Source organism: Kogia breviceps, chromosome 2 (assembly GCF_026419965.1).
Source record: "Kogia breviceps isolate mKogBre1 chromosome 2, mKogBre1 haplotype 1, whole genome shotgun sequence".
In the NCBI taxonomy this organism is placed as follows: domain Eukaryota; kingdom Metazoa; phylum Chordata; class Mammalia; order Artiodactyla; family Physeteridae; genus Kogia; species Kogia breviceps.
Genome location: NC_081311.1, coordinates 141,223,680 through 141,243,385, shown reverse-complemented (window position 1 = coordinate 141,243,385; position 19,706 = coordinate 141,223,680). Strand labels below are relative to the sequence as shown.

General features: G+C 39.0%; 1 protein-coding gene and 1 pseudogene across 6 annotated transcripts in view; one reads left to right on the top strand and one right to left on the bottom strand.

The window, feature by feature from the left end:
* SLC25A12 (solute carrier family 25 member 12) overlaps window positions 1–19,706 on the top strand; it is a 180,402-nt gene that overhangs the window by 68,025 nt on the left and 92,671 nt on the right. For 3 of the 6 annotated variants that reach the window (XM_067026306.1, XM_067026310.1, XM_067026307.1), the window contains exon 2: window positions 137–281. The exons of the other annotated variants lie outside the window; for them this stretch is intronic. The gene's annotated coding sequence lies outside the window, so the exon portion shown is untranslated. The remainder of the gene's footprint in view (window positions 1–136; window positions 282–19,706) is intronic. 6 annotated transcript variants of the gene reach the window in all.
* Window positions 11,098–11,691, bottom strand: LOC131751635 (cofilin-1 pseudogene; annotated as a pseudogene).

The window sequence follows — 19,706 nt, the reverse complement described above, 5'->3', positions numbered from 1 at the left end:
AATACTCCCATGATGTCTGTACACTAGAATGCCTTGTCTCAACAAATGTTGGTTAATAGGTTTTACAATGGTGATACTAGAGCTTAAATGGGCCCTTGGGATGATAATCTAGAACTAACACACTTCCTCGTTTTAGAGATGCGGAAACTAAAGCCCAGAAAAGAGAAATTACCCAAATTCACACTCAGTGTACAGCCTACACAAGAACCCAGTTCTCCAGATACTCAGCTCAGTATTTGGCTACATGGAGATGGCCCTCCTGAAGATAAAGATCAGAAAAGGTACTGAGAATGCTCAGATCCTTTTTCTTTAAGCTTTAATGAAACATAAGAAATTACGATCATAATGTTAAGAAGAAAACTGAAATCGTTGTCACTAATGACAGACATTATGGATCAAAAACGGAAAACAATCTTTTTGTATAATCATTCTTTCAAAATGGCAAGATTCAGCATTTCTTTCCAAAACCACCTTACCTGTAGATGGGTCAATAGCTGACCGGCAATTATGATCCTTAAAATAAGAAATCAAGAGGAATTTGTCTTAACTGTCGCAAATCTGAAACAGATTTTATGACTTTATGTGACTTTACGTTTGGTTGTAGGGAAGAAATATGTTGAAACATGATAATATGAATAAGAAATAAGATGAATATGAGTAAGAAATACGATGAAACCTATATATTGTATGACTAATATTTCATATGATCTGCTTGCAGGATTGAGGTTACAGTTTTAAATTGTCCTTGTCTTAGAACTCTTCACACATATTTATTAAAAATGTCACAGAATACATGTTTAGCTAGTTTACCTAAAACCTAAATGAATGATTTCATTCAGAAAGGTAGTAATAAACTTACCAAAAAGGAAAAAATATTTTTGTAGGGTTTTCCCACTCTTTTCAATTTATATTTTACCTTATTCTAGAGGGGATTTAGGAAGTGAATGTTACCACCATAGAATACAATTTCTGCAAAAGGAATCTGCTGTCCTCATGTATAGGAAGGAGGCAGCATAGTGGTGTGGAAAGTTCAGTGCCCTACTAGTCTCATTTCTACTACTTCGTGATTGTGTGACCTTGTTTCATCTATTAAGTGGAGATAATAACTTTCCCAGTCATTACATTGAGTTGTTGTGAAAATCAAATGGAAAAATTTAGGAGAGAGGTTTGTAAATTGTAAAATTCTATATTAATATGAGGTGGTATTAGTATGATACCATTCACTCTAGAATAGGAAATTTGGAAAAGGCATTTTTCTCCATAGAAAAAGGCCATATTACACTGTTAGGAATGAACTAGCAACCGTATGTTTGGTACAGGTTCAACTGCATATGGACTAGTAAACTTTGCCATCGTGTCTTGAAACCTCCGGAAGGGTTTTTTTTATATATTTTATAAACATGGTATTAAAAAGATGGTTATCAGAAAGTGGATGTAGGAAATTTGAGATCCAAAAGAAAAATGCAGGTACTTGATGTGTCTTTATTTCAAAATACATACATCTCTACAGACAAATAAGAATAGCTAGTTAACTCATTTGTTTAGCTCATAGTGCAAATGGTGGGGGTGTGGTGTATGAGTTTCAGTTCCCAGAACAATTATCCAGAACCCCCTATCCAGCTAGATGACTTTCATATGGATAAAAGAAAGAAAATAAAAATAGGCCAGCTCATATTGAAAACTACTGTTAGAGGAATAACTTAAGATGTACAGCACCAACAGTTTGCACATTCCATATTTTAATTCTCATACACTACCCATAGGTATGTAAACTAGTACTTTTAGAGAAGCAATTTAGCAATTTAAAAAATTTAACACGTTTCTATTTGTACATCCTTTGAGGTAGTAGTTCCACCTAAAAGTATTTGTCCTACAAAACTATTTGCACAAGAATGCAAAGATAAATAAGCAAAGATGTTCAAGGCAGCATTAATTTTACTGGCACATTGGAAATAGCCTAAACATTCATCAAAAGGGGCTGGCTAATATGTACTGACTTGGAAAAATACTATATAATTGGTTAAAAAATAAATTACAACATTATAATGTTATTTTACTTGTATAAAAAAGTGTATTTTGATATAAACATAGAAAACATCCAGAAGCATAACCAACTAGTTTAACTGTGGCTCCTTTTAAGAGAGGCAATTTGGAGATGGGGATTAATCAGGGATTTTTAAAAAAATGCTGTCTGCTTCTTTTAATGAGGATGTATTGGTTTCTTTCATAACTAGAAACTTATCAATCTTTTGGAAGTTTTTAGACATGGTGGCTAACTCTACACTCTACATTCTATAAATTATGATACATGGAATTAAAGAGCTTAATTGGTACAAGGAACAGTTAGTTGAAAATTAATGTTTCTAGTTTTGCATTCTGTCATTATTTACAAGCAAAGACTGGTCAAAATGAGGGAAGAGGACTATAATTGCTTATTCTTGTTTACAAAATGACCACCCAATGACCACCCAGTGATGCCTGCTTTACTTTTTGAAACTATAGTTTGTAAAAATGGCTTTAATTATGTATGTCTACTTAGGGTGATTAACACAATAATGCCTATGATATTTCACATTTCATAGTTAAAATATTACTTCAAATATTAATTCTTTTTTCCATTCTAGCCAACAGAAAAATGACCATTATTCCTCTGTTTATTATTCCTCTGTTTTAAACTTTTTTTTTGCTGTCATTTTGTTTGTTTTTCAAGGTAGAAGACCTTCAGGATAGGAGGAGGGTGAAGAAAACTTTATCAAAGCCACTTGATATTAAATAAGTAAGACTAAAAAGTGGTGACAATTATGACTAGAAATATTTTAAACTAATATATTGTTTCAGTCATTCTGTCTTTCTTTTTTTTGATTGTAGTAAAAAAATACAAAACATAAAATTGACCGTCTTAATCATTTAAAAAAATTTATTTGTTTATTTTTAATTTTGGCTGCGTTGGGTCTTCGTTGCTGTGTGCAGGCTTTCTCTAGTTGCAGCAAGTGGGGGCTACTCTTCGTTGCGGAGCACAGGCTCTAGGTGCATGGGCTGTTTTAGTTGTGGCATGTGGGCGCAGTAGCTGTGGCTCATGGGCTCTGGAGTGTAGGCTCCATAGCTGTGGCGCCTGGGCTTAGTTGCTCCACAGCATGTGAGATCTTCCCAGACCAGGGCTCGAACCCGCGTCCCCTGCATGGGCAGGCGGATTCTTAACCACTGTGCCACCAGGGAAGTCCCATCTTAATCATTTTTAAGCATACAGTTCAGTAACATTAAGTATATTCACATTGTTGTGAAAGCTGTCATTCTAATGGGTTGGTTTTTAGGCACCCCCTTTGTAACCTGTTTACCCATATCACTATGCAAAACAAGACTCTTAACTTGCTATGATCTGGACACACAAAGTGAAGAGCTTTTATGCCTGCTATACAGTGCTGTTAAGTGTTTAGCTCATAAACCTCTTCCTTAAAAGAATTATAAAAAAATAAAATAGCTTTATGGTAGTGTTTCTTCTAAATTTTTTTACAAATCAGAATTTTGAGGGAATATATATAGTTGTTAACAAGCTAAACCAACCAATCACTGTGCAAATTAGTAAAAGAATTCTTTCTGAAAATTTTGCTAGAGGGAATCCAAAATTTAATGATCTAAGAGAAACTGTCATACTAACCGGCACCATGTAATACAAAGAGAACCTGCTTCATCAGGTAAGAAGGGTGTGTTGTTAGGGTTAGGATGCGTTTAAAGAATAAAAAGTTTACTTTTACATATCTTTATAAGGTTCAATTTTGTTGTATATGAGGCAGTTTATGTTACTATAGTATGGTGTTATTTTTTAATAGATTTTAAGAGCAACTAAGGTACTTTGAATAATACAGAATCAGGAATTTTAGAGCAAAGTGATTTTAGAAATCAGGTAATCTAGTCATTGTCATGTTTATTTGGTATACATATGCATAAAAACTTTTGCTCTGATATCTCCTCTTCTGTATATCAATATATTTCTACTACTGTTAATTCCTATATTAAATATTACTATTATTAACTTTTTAATTTATTTATTTATTTATTTTTTGCTGCATTGGGTCTTCGTTGCTGCGCGCATGGGCTTTCTCTAGTTGCAGCGAGCGGGGAATGCTCTTCATTGCGGTGCACAGGCTTCTCATTGTGGTGGCTTCTCTTGTTGCGGATCACGGGCTCTAGGAGCACGGGCTTCAGTAGTTGTGGCACGTGGGCTCAGTAGTTGTGGCTCGCCGGCTCTAGAGCACAGGCTCAGTAGTTGTGGAGCATGGGCTTAGTTGCTCCATAGCATGTGGGGTCTTCCCGGACTAGGGCTCGAACCTGTGTCCCCTGAATTGGTAGGTGGATTCTTAACCACTGTACCACCAGGGAAGTCCTGCTATTATTAACTTAATTTTTTAGACAAAAAAGAATATGAATACTCGTTTTTAATATTTTCTACCCCAGTCAATCACCTGTGCACCCATGAAGATCCCTGACTTAAAAAACCATTTGCTTGAGGTTTTTTAGCAAGTAACTGATGAAGGTGATACTGTGATCTAAGTCTCTCAATTTGGTCCTATGTTTTCCCATTTTTTTTTTCCTTTCTTGCTGTAGAAAGGGCGAATTTCCTTCGTGAAATACGTTGCTTTGGGGAGAAAGTCACATCTGGCACATGGTTGATATCTAATAAGTATTTGTTAAATGACTTTGCAGTAACACCATCAAGAACACAATTAACCCCCCAAACAACTAAGCTTCCACCTTTGTTCAAGCACTTCATGGTTCCTAGTATTGGAAACTGCTGTTTCCTTGCTTTAAAATAAACATTCTTGAGCATGTTATTAGAATCAGACTAAAAACTACCTTATCCATATTTAACCCATTACTACCAACATGTGTATAACACAGGTGTTTTTCTATTAAATTGTTCTCTGGATGTCATCAGGGAATAGGGTGTGTCATCAATACAATCGCCAGGAGATGATCTTTTGCCAGAGTAAATTTATCCCTGGTACAATGGCTCCAAAGACAAAATTCCGTGGGACATAGGTGTTCTTGTAGCAAACCCAGATCATCAGTAGCCCCGGCTTTCCCCAGAGAATTTTAAACCAGATTAAATTCTAGCTTTCTTACAAAGCTCTAAGAAAGTCTAGCTTACCGTCTCATCAGAGTTTACTTACCCTCCTTCTCTATACCTCCTTCTCTATCTCTCAGTCAGTTAGGCACCCAGATGTTTAGAACTAAATGTATGCTGCCTTCTCCCCAAACCCAGGCCCTATTTGGAGTCTACTTACAGAGTCCAAGAGAGGTATTGGGTAAGTGGTACAGTAGGTATAACGTCTCTTCCTCCTTTTCTCCGTGGGTTTCCTGCAACAAACAGGAGTTAGCCCAGGCTGTTACTTGCAGCGGCCCCATGTTTCACCCCAAGTGAGGCTTGTATGCTCTTCTCTCACTTCTCTCCATTTGGCTTCATTGAGGCCTGCTGTATCTGGGGCCTGCTGTGTTGACTCACCAAAGTGGGCCTGCGTATCACAGAAGGATTGCCTTACTTTCTGATCTGTCCTCCTAGGGGATAATTATGAATCATCACGTTTGCCAGTCTTAAGTCTGTTCACCTCTTATTCATAACTCCTCCAGAGCTGGAACTGTGTTATCTTCATCCCTGAGTTCTTACTTGAAGTGAGAACAAATTCTTTTAACTAACATTTACTGAAGGTTTTTATTCAGATTAACTGTTGTATTGAATACATTTAACATTTAAATTTGCCTATATCCTGTCTTCTTAGGCCCACTCTCATGTTTGTCTCCCTCCCCTCCTCTGCCTGACCCTTAAGGACTATTCCTATATTAATGAAATTATCTCTTTACTGCAATACTGTGTTATATTCTCACTTTATGAAATCTTATCTAAAAATCTGAATGTTAACTTTAAAAAAACATGTAGGGCTTCCCTGGTGGCGCAGTGGTTGAGAATCCGCCTGCCGATGCAGGGGACGCGGGTTCGTGCCCGGATCCGGGAAGATCCCACATGCCGCGGAGCGGCTGGGCCCGTGAGCCGTGGCCGCTGAGCCTGCGCGTCCGGAGCCTGTGCTCCGCAACGGGAGAGGCCACAACAGTGAGAGGCCCGCGTACCACAAAAAAAAAAAAAAAAAAAAAAAACATGTAATATTCTCAATTAAGGACAAATAATTGGAGAAATGAAAACTTCCATTTTAAAGAAGTTTTACGAATAATCTCAAGGGATTCCGAAGATATTTTAAAATATTAACATATAATTATAACATTTTATGTTATATAAGTTTTGTTAGACCAAGATCACAAGAAAAACCAGGATGAAATTTTCTTTTTCAAAAAGTTGTGGCTGCACATCTACATTGTCCTTGGATATGTAGAAGCCCTCCTGAGCTAAATTGTATGTTTCTTTCATTTGGTAAAGATTTTTGCTATTTTTTCCTTTGCAAGTGGACTTTCAAGTTATTTTATTCTCACATTTTGAACTTCACATTGTTCTTTTGAGTAAAATGCACAGAAGGACTGCATCAGGGAGATGACAAATGTCATTTAAATAGTATCAGTATGATTTAATTATCTTAGGTTTTGCTTTGCTTTCCATTAAATAAAATAAATTAGATAATATGTTTAAATGCTAAATGACAATTTTATTTACTATTGGGAGACTTAATTGTATGTGAGTCCATATCTAAGCACAAATGAAAATTGCACAGTTACACGTTTAGTACATTACAACACGTTATCCATTTATTAAAGGTAGATAAATACTTATCTAAATCATCATGTGACAGATAAGAATAATAGCTGTAATTTGAAAGGTCATTCTTTGGTGATACTTACTTTATTTTTATGGTATCTAGTTCATATATATTTCTCATTGGGATTATATAGAGTTGAGATTTTTAAAAAGATAAAAAAAGCCATAAACTTCTTATCTCTTACCAGGCTTGGGTTAAGAAGGGGTTAAGGCATTCCTAGGTATGATATCAATATGCCACAGGAAATTCTTACCCTGCTCCAGTGTCCTAAAATATTCCAATGTGGGAGGAAGACTTCATAAATTAGAGTCTTTGTATAAATATAGCAATGATGCTATAGAAATTGGAGTTAGAATAGGTTTTGGTAGATGATTTCACATCGAGTGGGCCTAAAGGAATCTTCACTAGAGAGCTCAAAGACATGTTCTCTGAAATACCTGCACTACTAACAATTATATGTATAGACTCCCTGCAAACTGGAATGATTGAAGATAATGGAAAAAGTCAAGCATAATACTCAATTTTTTTTTTTTTTTTTTTTTTTTTTTGTGGTATGTGGGCCTCTCACTGTTGTGGCCTTTCCTGTTGCGGAGCACAGGCTCCGGACGCGCAGGCTCAGCGGCCATGGGTCACGGGCCCAGCCGCTCCGCGGCATGTGGGATCTTCCCGGACCGGGGCACGAACCCGTGTCCCCTGCATCAGCAGGCGGATTCTCAACCACTGCGCCACCAGGGAAGCCCCATAATACGCAATTTTTAATGGAAAAGGGAGGAACTGAAAGATCACACTCCGTTTAGTCTTCTTTGAAATACTATGGTGTTAATCTTTGAAAAACAACAACAACCAAAAAACCAAAAGACAAAAAAACATGATTTATAAGTCCACAGAGGGTGGCCAAGTATCCATTGTCTAACATGGATTTGTGAAAAGCAATCTTGCTAAATAAACTTATTTTACTTCTTAAAACAAATAAATCGCAAAAAGAAGTATGTATAATAGTATATTTGATTAGATACATGATCATTGCTGACCCTATGCAAAATTGTGTTTTAGAGAAAATTCAGTTATCTGCTGCTCCTGGCTTTGTTTAATATATTCAGATTACTCATACAATTGTACTTGATATATATGTACAGTTTCAAGTTCTGATTCATTCACTTAACATTATATCATAAACTGCATGCTACTCTTACTTTTATGTGAACAAGTTACTAAGAAATCTGAACTTCGTGGGGATATAAACATAAAATGTATTTTTCCTCTAGTCACTGCTGCCACTGTAGTATGTTGAATACACTTTCCCCCCAGGCAGATTCCATAGTTTTCTGCTCTTTTAAGTTACTCAAAGTCTAGCCTGGCCTAGTTTAAAACTTTGGTGTTTTAAAACCCCCTCCAGGGCTTCCCTGGTGGCGCAGTGGTTGAGAATCCGCCTGCCGATGCAGGAGACACGGGTTCGTGCCCTGGTCCGGGAAGATCCCACATGCCGCGGAGCGACTAAGCCCGTGAGCCATGGCCGCTAGGCCTGCGCGTCCGGAGCCTGTGCTCCGCAATGGGAGAGGCCACAACAGTGAGAGGCCCGCATACCGCAAAAAAAAAAAAAAAAAAAAAACAAAAAACCCCTCCATTGTGGGCCAGACTTGTAGCCACAGGGGATGTGAAATGAGGAAGGGAATATAACCAATTTTTCACTCATTCTCCCTCCTCAAGCCCCTAAAGATTGGGCTGAGGAGAGTGTCTGGTTCTAGGATATGTTTTCCTCTTTCTTTTTCAAGGCTAATTCCTCTGGTATTTGGGGATAGAAGTAGGAATAGAGGAGAAATGAATTTTGCTCTCTGTCTTGGTCATCTCTGCTTCTCCGGCTGATGTTGACTGCTCTCAATGCTCTTACTGCCTCTCCCATAGCACACCTTCTTAATTCCTTCAGTGAGCAGAAAGGGGCTTCCGTATTGTACCAATTCCCTGATAAGGAAACTCTGGCACCTTTCTGCTGTTATTTACTTTGTTAGTAAGTCCTCCCTTTTGGGTGGAACGCTGCAAAAGCAATTCAAGCCCCAATATCTTCCTGGTGTCACTTGACTTACAAGAAATTCATGTGTCACATCTTGTGTGCAACCAATGTCCCCAATGCAATGGACACACATAGTCTTATCAGCTATCATATCATCACAGGATAATGAAATTTAAAATGTTAGCCAGTGCCAATGCTCTTCATATAAGGTGGGGGTGGGATGGGGAGTGATAATGATATAAAGTATAGCTGCTATTGAACCCCCATTCTGTAGGTGGCCTTGAGGCCTAAGTTGATAATCATAACTTCATTTTTCAACCCTTCATTGCATGTCCTATTATCCCTCTAAGCTCCTTGACTGGGTCTGATTCTTTATCTAGTCCAGTGCCTAAACCTTAGTTCCCAAATGATCTGAATCCACTATGGACTTATCTTCGGACTTATCTTATATTGGCTCTCTTTACTGAGTTGCCTCTGTTGGGTTTCAGACATAGTCATTCTTACCCTATTGTATAGCAGCAACTGAGTTTCCCTTTGGTGATCAGGATTAATCACCACATGGCTATGGCGACCCTTTTCTGCTTTTAATTCTACAGCTCCAGAAGCCGAAAATAGCCAGTGGGCAGTTTCAGTTTCTAATTTATCCGAAACTTGATGGTGTGTCCTGATGGAAGCATTCCTCCTGCGGATATAGGACCTCAAAAACCATGAGCCCAAGGTTGTTGGGAAGAAAGGCAAAAATTTCTTCAGTGGGTTACTTGGTGTGATAATGAGAGGGCAATTTTACTTCCTCTTTTAGCACATGGATTTGTGTGTTCCAGCTACATGAGATCCTCTTTTTATCTCCAATGTTCTGATATTTTATAACGTGCCTTGGTATTGAACCTTTTTCATTCATTGTTCTGGATATACAGAGGATGCTTTGAAACTCAAAACTCATCCTTTGGATTTGGAAAATTCTCTTATTTTTATTTGATAATTTCTTCCCCATAATTTAAAATCTCTATTTTCTCTGGAGATCCTAGTAGTCAACAATTAGGCCCCCTGGTTTAGCTCTCTATATTTAAATATTTTTCTCCTATTCTTTGTGTATTGCCCTATTTTCTGAGAGATTTTCACAACATTTTTATTACAATCCTTTTACTAACCATTTTATTACCACTTCCTAGCTGTATAACATTGGGAAAGTTGCTTAATATCTCAGTCTGTTTCCTCATCTTTGAAATGGAGATGATAGCATGAAATAACCATACTTCACAGGGTTTTTGTGAGGATAGAGTCATAAAAGTGCTTAGAATATTGTCTGACACATAGTAAGTACTCTATAATAAATATTAGTTAATATTAGGTATTCACCATTATCTTGTGAATTTGGTGAGTATAAGTGATCTTTGGGCCATTTAGAAGACAATTTCTAGATCCTGACCTTGGTGACTTTACCACATTAGGCCTTTTTTGAGAGGACCAAACAGTTCGTCTTTGGCAATCATGCCTCTCTATCTCATTATGTCCTTCAAATGCAAGAATTTTTAAAGTCCTTCTCCATTTTTGCCTGTCTCTGTATATGTGCTTACATGGGTGTATTTTGTAATGTAAAATTACATATAATATCTTGTAAGAAACTCTTAAAAAGGGAAATGATGGGGGAAAACATGATAATTCATGAAGACGGTCTGCCCCAGAAGTGTGCATTTATTCTTTCATTAAGCATCTTTATTTAACACTGCTATGTGTCTAGCACTGTGCTAATTACTAGGGATACAGAGATTTTTGTTTTATCTTTTTCTTAATTACTTGTACTGAGCATCTACTGTGCTTGAGAATCTGTGAGTTCACAGTCTACGGCAGCATTTTTTTTTTCCCATTAGTGAGCCTTTTTATTGTTGTGCGTTTTTTTTGTTTTTTGTTTTTAATTGAGGGTCCCTTCGTGGTCCTGCTTCCATGAGTGGCTGTGACCAGGGGAAAAGGGGAGGGAAAGCAGGCGGCGCAGGGAGGAAGGGGTCATCTCCACAACATTCCATTTATACACAGAACTAAACAGACAAGCAGAGAGTCACTATTGCAGTTAGAAGTTGGCAGCATGGAAAAAGGGAGGAACAAGTGGGGAACTGGCGTGTTGTAAAAAAAAAATACAGTCCCCCCACAAACAGGGGTTCCTGGGGGGAACTTGGTCTGTTTCAACCCAAGAGGAATCAGAAGATCAAAAGCGGTTTGGGAAGGCCAGAACCGTCAGGGATGGAGGGAGGAGGAGGAGGAGGAAGGTCCAGGGGATGGGGAAGCTGTTTGGTAGCTGGGGTGAAGGGACTGCCCTCCCCCCTGCTGGGATCCCCCCAGCCCCTCCTGTCTGGCAGGAAGCGGGCAGCCTGCAATTCCCATGGGCAGGTCTGGGGCTGCCAGATGCTCCAGGCAGGGGGCTGGAGGGGGCTCACAAAGGCTTGCCCTCCAGGGAGGTGACGGTGCTGCCCCACAGTTTCTCTGCCAGGGTGCAGTGGTCCTTGACCTCCTCATAGCAGTTTGCTTGCAATTCATGCTTGATCCCCGTCAGCTTCCTCTTGATGGAGTCCTTGGAGCTGGCGTGGATCATTTTGCTCTTAAGGGGTGCACACTCAGGGGCCCAGAAAATGAAACCAGCTCCTCCTTCTTGCTCTCCTTGGTCTCATAGGTTGCGTCATAGAGGGCGTAGCGGCAGTCCTTGTCTGGCAGCCTCTTGACAAAGGTGGTGTAGGGATCATCGAGAGTCTGGCCCACATCACCTACCAGGATCTCCTTGCCCTCCTCCAGGATGATGTTCTTCTTGTCCTCACTCAGGCAGAAGAGCACCTCCTTCTTGTGCTTCTTCACCTCCCCTGGTGTCAACGACTTACGCACCTTCATGTCATTGAACACTTTCATGGCCCCATCAGAGACAGCCACACCAGAGGACATGTTTCTGGAGGAGAGAAAGAGAGAGCAAGGAGAGCCAGAAAAGACAAGAGCCACTACTGTAGCATTTTTAAAGTATGGGTCGTGAAATCAATTCAGAATGTTGAAAATAGAATTAGAAAAATATATATATAGAATAGTACAGAATAGTAAATACCAGAGTATGTTGCATGTAATAAAGTTCAGTATTGCTTCATGAATTTTTTATTTCAGTGTGTACTGGGGTTGTGATAAAAAATGTATTTTTTACTATTTAGGTCTGGGGCAATAAAGTTTGAAAGCCACCAGTGGAAAAGACAATAAGCAAAGAGGTATTTATAGCACAATGTGATAAATATGATGGGGAGGTCTACGATGGGTGAAAAGGGGGGGTTAAGGATTGTTTTCTGGAGGAAGAGATTCTTGATCTATATCTTAAAGGATAGGCCAATTGTAATAAATGTGGAGTAAAATATCTCCAGTAAAGGAAATAGCATAAAAGCTCAAAAATCTTTGTGACTAAAGGAACAAGTATAATAGTAAGATATAAGTAAGAGGAAGGGGCTGGATCAGGAAGCTTCTATTCTTCATCATACTGAGGAGCTTGGATTTTATATTGAAGTCGCTAGAGAGCCACTGAAGGATGGGGAAGTGACAAAATTTAGTATTTTTTATATCGAACAGTTGACAGCACTGTGGAGAATGGATTTGAGGATAGTGACAGGAGGCAGAAAGTGGAGAACTGGAGGTGTGGGAGAGCAATTAGGAGGCATAATGAAGGCCATTATAATCAAAAGAAGAGATTTTTAAAAGACTGAAGAGGATGGAAAACACCGTACTGGGTAGCTATTTGGATGTGAGGGGTAAGGAAGAATCTGATACCCAGCTTTCTGGCTTGAGCCACTAAGACAATGGTAATGGTCTTTACTTAGGAAATATAACAGGACTAATGGCTAGTGGTTGAGCAACCAGGTAAGAATAATCAATAAACATTTAAGTAGTACTTACGGGCTTCCCTGGTGGCGCAGTGGTTGAGAGTCCGCCTGCCAATGCAGAGGACACGGGTTCGTGCCCCGGTCTGGGAAGATCCCACATGCCACGGTGCGGCTGGGCCCATGAGCCATGGCCACTGAGCCTGTGCATCCAGAGCCTGTGCTCCGCAACGGGAGAGGCCACAACAGTGAGAGGCCCATGTACCGAAAAAAAAAAAAAAAAAGTAGTACTTACATAGTTAATGTCAAGCATTTAGATAAGTGTTAGGGCCCAGGGTGTGGATGAAGGAGGAAGGATAGGGTAATAAGATATACCCTGGAAGAAACAGAGAAATCATGAATTCAAGAAGGGGCAAGGGCTTCCCTGGTGGCGCAGTGGTTGAGAATCTGTCTGCTAATACAGGGGACACAGGTTCGAGCCCTGGTCTGGAAAGATCCCACACGCCTAGGAGCAACTAGGCCTGTGAGCCACAACTACTGAGCCTGCGCGTCTGGAGCCTGTGCTCCACGACAAGAGAGGCTGCGATAGTGAGAGGCCTGCGCACTGCGATGAAGAATGGCCCCCACTTGCCACAACTAGAGAAAGCCCTCGCACAGAAACAAAGACCCAACACAGCAAAAATAAATAAATTAATTAATAAACTCCTACCCAACATCTAAAAAAAAAAAAAGTGGTAAATTATGGTTTCCATGAAGCCTTCTGTATATCACCCAGCTTGAATTGATTTTTTCTTTTTCTAAACCTGTACTGCATAAATTAACCACACAGTTAAGCATATGCATTGTTAATTAATGGTTTTACCTATGTTTTGTCTTAATACATTGTAAGATCTTTATGGAGAGGAATAATTATGTTCCCTTCATATTTCCTGCTTATGGATATCAGTAATAAGCCAACACTATGTCTAAGAGATGGAGTAGAACTTCATAGCCATATAGAATTCCATATGATGAAATGTCCTTTCATCCCTTCATGGTTCTCTAGTATGTTTGAACAAAAGGGGATTTGTCTCATCTACTACTGAGCAGTTTCTTCTCTGTGATCCATGTCCCCTCTTTACCACCCAGTATACCTTGGGTTATACTCACTTGGCTGCTGTTCCCTACCTAGAACTGAGCCTACTGTCTTTGATGAAATGATATTGCCGCTACTGCCACATGGATCTCAGTGAAGGGGTGATATGAGGAAGGCTACACTTCCCATTACTGCACCTTAATTTTCCTTCCACACCATCAACACAAAACTAGTTCACATAAAATGCTTTATTGAGGGGCTGGGGATGATTAAAAAGGAAGTATAATTGCTGACTGTTTTATTACCCATCCTCATCCTGAACTGTCCAGGTAAGCCCATCCATCCATCAAGGCTGATGGAAGAACAGGATGAGCAAACAATGTTTTCTGGGGCTTCTTTCCAAGTAGTAAAAGTGAGAGATAATACAGGCAAGACCATGTCGATCTGTTACTCCATGATTTCTTCCCATGCTGACTTGACCAGAGTCACGGAAGAAGCAGCATGTCAGCATTACCCAGAAGCTTCCTCAAAAGCACAAAATATAGTTAACGCCCCCCCCCTTTTTTGGGGGGTATTTTGGCTGTACCACGCAGCATGTAGGATGGTTCCCCAAACCCAGGCCTCCTCAGTGAAAGTGCTGAATCCTAACCAATAGGCCACCAGGGAACTCCCTAGTTAACTCTTTTTATACATAAGTTTATTCTTATCCATTGTGACATATTTTGAAGTACAAAGATGTTATACCATGGTGAAGACCTCATAATTATTTATTTCATTTTCATGTAGTTTTTTCTTATCATATTGTCATTACCTTAAGGTGCTATATATACTATTGTCAGGGCTACTGGGAATGGAAAGTGCAGAATACTACTTTGACTGAGACCTTTTAACAGTTCTTGGTCAAGTTCCTTCTGTGTTCTCAGCTTCTGACATTTTCCAATCAAAAAAATGCCAATTTTTTTGGCATCATTCCACAATTCTGCCCACTTTTCCTCCTTGATTTGTCTCTTTCCACAAGATCTAACTGTCCTCAAGTTTTAGCTCTTTCATGTTATTTCTCCAGAACTTTCTAACTTAAATTTCCTGATTATTCTTCTGGTCAGTACAATTTTATGCTGATCAATACTACATTGTATTACATTATTACTTTATAGCAATTCTTCAGAAGGAGTTTCTTCCTGGGCATACCCTGGTTCCTAGCTTCCTTGTCTTGAGATTTGTGGCCCTCTTCCTTAAGGAGTCCTTTTTTTAGGTCTCCCACTACAAACCTGCCCTCCTCTTTTTTGAAACTCCCTTCTCACTGGGGTTGATTTCATCCTAGGATGAGTTCTCCTTCCCCCAACAGGGCAGTCCAAGGACACAATGACCCATTGCAGGATATTTCCCATCAAAGTCTTGAGTTTCTCAGCCTAGATTTACACTCTAGGTGCATTTCAACAGGAGAGTTCCAGGGCAGGCTTCAGATTCCAAGTCTGGAACTTTCCAAGGTTTCTGTCAGTATGTTATGCAAATATACTTCCACATTCTTCCTCTAATTTTCCTGTGGGTAACTATTAGACCAAACAGACACATAGACACAAACACACACAACTCCCAAGGACATATAATTACTGTCTGAATCCATGTTAAGGAAAACATTTTTTTCCCTCAGTGCAATATAGTCTTCATAGATTTCGCTGCCTATACTAGAGATATATTATTTGTCAAGCAGTTTCAGTTTGTTTTCCCTACCCTGCAACAATGCACAAAGACCTGTCAGTGTTTAAAAAACAAGGTCCATTACAATTTCTAGCCAAATAACAGAATTACATAACTGGATAGCCATCTTCAGTATCAAAAGACCCAGCACGATTTTCCCCAGTATTTTATTATGAAAATTTTCAAAAGTATACAAAAGTTGAAAGAATTTTTACAGTGAATTCCCAAATACCACCCCCACCCCAGGTTAGGTATAACATATCTATCTATCTATCCATCCATCCATTGTCTTATTTCTTTTATGGATTTCAAAGTAAATTTAATATACCAGTACTCTTCTCCTTAAACACTTCATGTCATTACCTACCTAGTTCAATATTTATTTACAGATTTTTTTTTCTTTTGAGGAAAAATTGACACACAATGAAATGTATAAACCTTAAGTGTACATTCCCTAAATTTTTGAAAATACATACACCTGTAACCTAAGCCCCTAGCAAGACATAGACGATTACTATTACTCCAGATAGTTCCCTCATGCCTCTTTCCAGTTAGTTCCTCTCTCTAAGCAACCATGGTTCTGCTTTTTCCCACCATAGATTAGTTTTGTTTGTTCTAGGACTTTACATAAATGTAATCACATAGTATATGCTCTTTGTATAGGATTCCATGTAAGGCTTCTTTCATTTAGCATGATACTTTTAAGACTCATCCATGTCATTATGTGTATCAGTAGTTTGCTCTCTTTTACTGCTGAATAGTATTCCATTCTGTGACTATATCATAGTTTGTTTATCCAGTCTCCTATTGATGGATGACTGGGCTTTTCCAGTTTATGGCTTTTATTTATTTATTTATTTAGTTGCACCAGATCTTAGTTGTGGTAGGCAGGCTCCTTAGTTGCGGCTTGCTGGCTCCTTAGTTGCAGCAGGTGGGCTCCTTAGTTGTGGCTCCCAGGCTCCTTAGTTGTGGCGTGTGAACTCTTAGTTGCTGCATGCATGTGGGATCTAGTTCCCTGACCAGGGATTGGACCCAGGCCCCCTGCATTGGGAGCTCAGAGTGTTATCCACTGAGCCACCAGGAAAGTCTGAAGTTTTGGGCTTTTATGAATAAAGTGGTTGTGAACATTCTTGACCAAGTCTTTTTATCCACACATATTTTCATTTCTCTTGGGTAAACACTGAAAAGTAGAACTGATGATTCATAGTGTAGGTATATGTTTAGTTTTATAAGAACCCACTTGATCTTTTCCCAAAGTGGTTATATCATTTACACTTCCACTACAGTGCACGAGAGCTCTGGTTGCTCCACATCCTTGCCATAATCTGGTGTTTTCCGTATTTTTAATTTTAGCCATTCTAGCAGGTGTGTAGTACTATCTTTTTACTGTGATTTAATTTGCATTTCCCTGATGACTAATGATGTTGTGCAGTTTTTCATGTGCATATTAGCAATTTGTATATCTTCTTTTGTGAAGTGTTTGTGTCTTTTGCCCATTTTTAAACTAAGCTGTTTATTTACCATTGAGTTTTAGGAGTTCTTTATATCCTGGATATCAGTCCTTTGTTTTATATATGTTTGCTAGTTTTTGTCCTAGATGTGGCTTGCCTATTTCTTTTCTTTTTTTTGTTTTTGTCCTATTAATTTTCTTAACGCTATCTTTTGATAAGTAGAAATTTTTGAGTTTAGTGAAATCTAATTTATCAATTTCTTAATTTATGGTTATTGATTTTTATGTTCTAAAACACCTTTATCTACCTCTGAGTCATGAAGATATTCTTTAATGTTTTCTACTAAAAGTTTTATGATTTTAGCTTTTGCATTTAGGTCTACGATTCATCTCAAATTTATTTTAGTATATGTTTTGAGGTAGAGGTTGAAGTTTCTCTATTTTCCCACATGGATATCTAGCTAGTCGTGTCATTTGTTGAAAAGACTCCTTGCTCCATTGGATTGCATTGGCACCTTTGTTAGAAATCAAATGAGTTTATAATTTTGGAACTATTTCTGAGCTCTCTATTTTGTTCCATTGATCTATTTATCAATCCTTTTGCCAGCCAGTACCATACTATATTGATTTCTTTAGCTTTACACTAAATCTTGAAGCCAGGTAGTATTAAGTCCTCCAACTTTGTTCTTTTTCAAGTTTGCTTTGGATATTCTGGGGTCTTTGTTTTTCTCCCAGCCCAATTAAAAAAAAATTTTATCTATTTTTGGAGGCATTAGGTCCCCGCTGCTGCACGCGGGCCCTGCCCTGCCACTGCAAGCGGGGGGCCCACCCTCTGCCACGGTGTGCAGGCCCCTCACCGCGGTGGGCCCTCCCGTTGCGGAGCACGGGCTCCCGGCTCGGGGACTGTGGCCCACGGGCACAGCAGCCGCGGCTCGCGGGCTCCAGAGTGCAGGCTCCGCGGCATGTGGGATCCTCCTGGACCAGGGCCCGAACCCGCGTCCCCTGCATTGCCAGGTGGACTCCCAACCACTGCGCCACCAGGGAAACCCCACAATTTTTAAAGTGGAAATTTTTTCTTTACTTTGGATCAGACCCAAAGCATCCTTCCTTATTGACCTCTGAGTGGGAGGGAGGCAAAAACCAGATCCAAGTAAATCCCCAGAGGAGGGGAGGGGTGAGCAGCTGAGGGACTGGGCAGGATGTTTGCTCTTCCAGTTAGGTACTTTTGATTGGAATGGGAATATGTGACAAACCACAGAGTTTTTACGCAATTATTACCTAAAGCTGCCTTGGCCTTTGGCATATACAAAGGTTTTGGTATCATTCTTTCAGCTTTATTCACTGAAAAAATGAATAGTAGCAGTTGCCACAATAAAACATTCTCCATACTTTGGGAATCATGCTATTTATTTTTCTTATATTTCATATAGCTGCAACAGCAAGTTTAGTACCAACACAAGGCACTTAATAAATGTTGGTTAACTAAAATTTGGGTCATTCCAAATCATAACATTAGAGTGTTAAGAGAAGCATTAAAGCTCACCTAGTTCAATCCTCCATCTGATCATAAGGTTTCCCACTAAATACCAGCTTGTACATGACTAATACAGTAATAGGGCACTCACAGCCTTAAACATCTAGAGCAGCTCATTCCATGAATTCCTTACAAAATCTATTGAAAAGAAAACTGGCTGTTACTGCCTCCACAAGGGAATAAAGAAGACTGTGGTCCCAAACTAAGATCACTGTTATCTGCATTGCATAATTTATAGGACTTAGACTGTGAGGAAGAGCAGTTTAGGAAGATGCAATTGCAAGAGTACAGCTATTTCATCTGATTTCTGATATGCCACTCTTCCCTCTCCACCAAAATGAGAATTTATTTCAATTAGCGCCAATGTTCCTACAGAGAGTATAATACTTGTACAGTATAGAGAAGTCCTAAAATCTGTCATTTATCTAGTATCTAACTATAAGTGGCTTGGGTTAAAATAATAATTTCTGATTTATTGATTTCCAGGTCAGCCTACCAACTGAAACATAATTTGCTCAGACTTGGACACTTAACCCTTCATACTTTTCCCCAGTCTACCCCTGCCATTTCCCCATATAGACTCTTAGCAAGGAAAAAGTTAAAAGCACAGTTTATAAAGTTTGTAGGTTTTGCAATATTTCAATAAAATATAAAGAACCATTTTATACTTCTAGATGTAGGCTCAAACCAATCTACACTTAAAATTTCCAGATGTTCAAATATCTTTGTGTGTATGTGCCATTTATTTCATTATGCTATTTATTTCAAATATTTTAAGTGAGCACCTTGATGTGGGGATGGCATAAATGCCAGCTTATTCCTCATCATAATGATGGTGTATGTACCCTTAATCTAGGAGGAGCCCCACTCCTGGTTTAATTAGTCAGTGATATCCTAATGCTCTACTAAATGTTTGTACACCACCTTGATTTAGTTCTTGCAAGATGGCATCCGTCATAGCTGTGTGGGATATGGAAATGGGAACAAAAATGTATTCATGTCAGTAAAATTATCAGAGGAAGCTAGAATATAAATAGAAAGAACATGTTATTAAATATAGAGGAGGGCCAGGAGTTGTGGCAGAACAGGCTCATTGGAAATTGCCTCTTGTTTTAATAACTACATTTTAGTTTATTAGGGCGCTAGGCGTTAGGATAATTCCAACTTTCACCCACAAAGTTGATGCAATGTCAGCTGCCTGGGAGTTGGAGACATATTTCTGTGGATTTGTCTAGTAAGCCCATACTTTGTTTTTGCATCTGGGGGTAATATATTATTTTCATGGGCAAGGACTTCACAATCAGATTTAAATTTCCAGCTCAGTCAAGCTTCATATTAAATATTTTATGA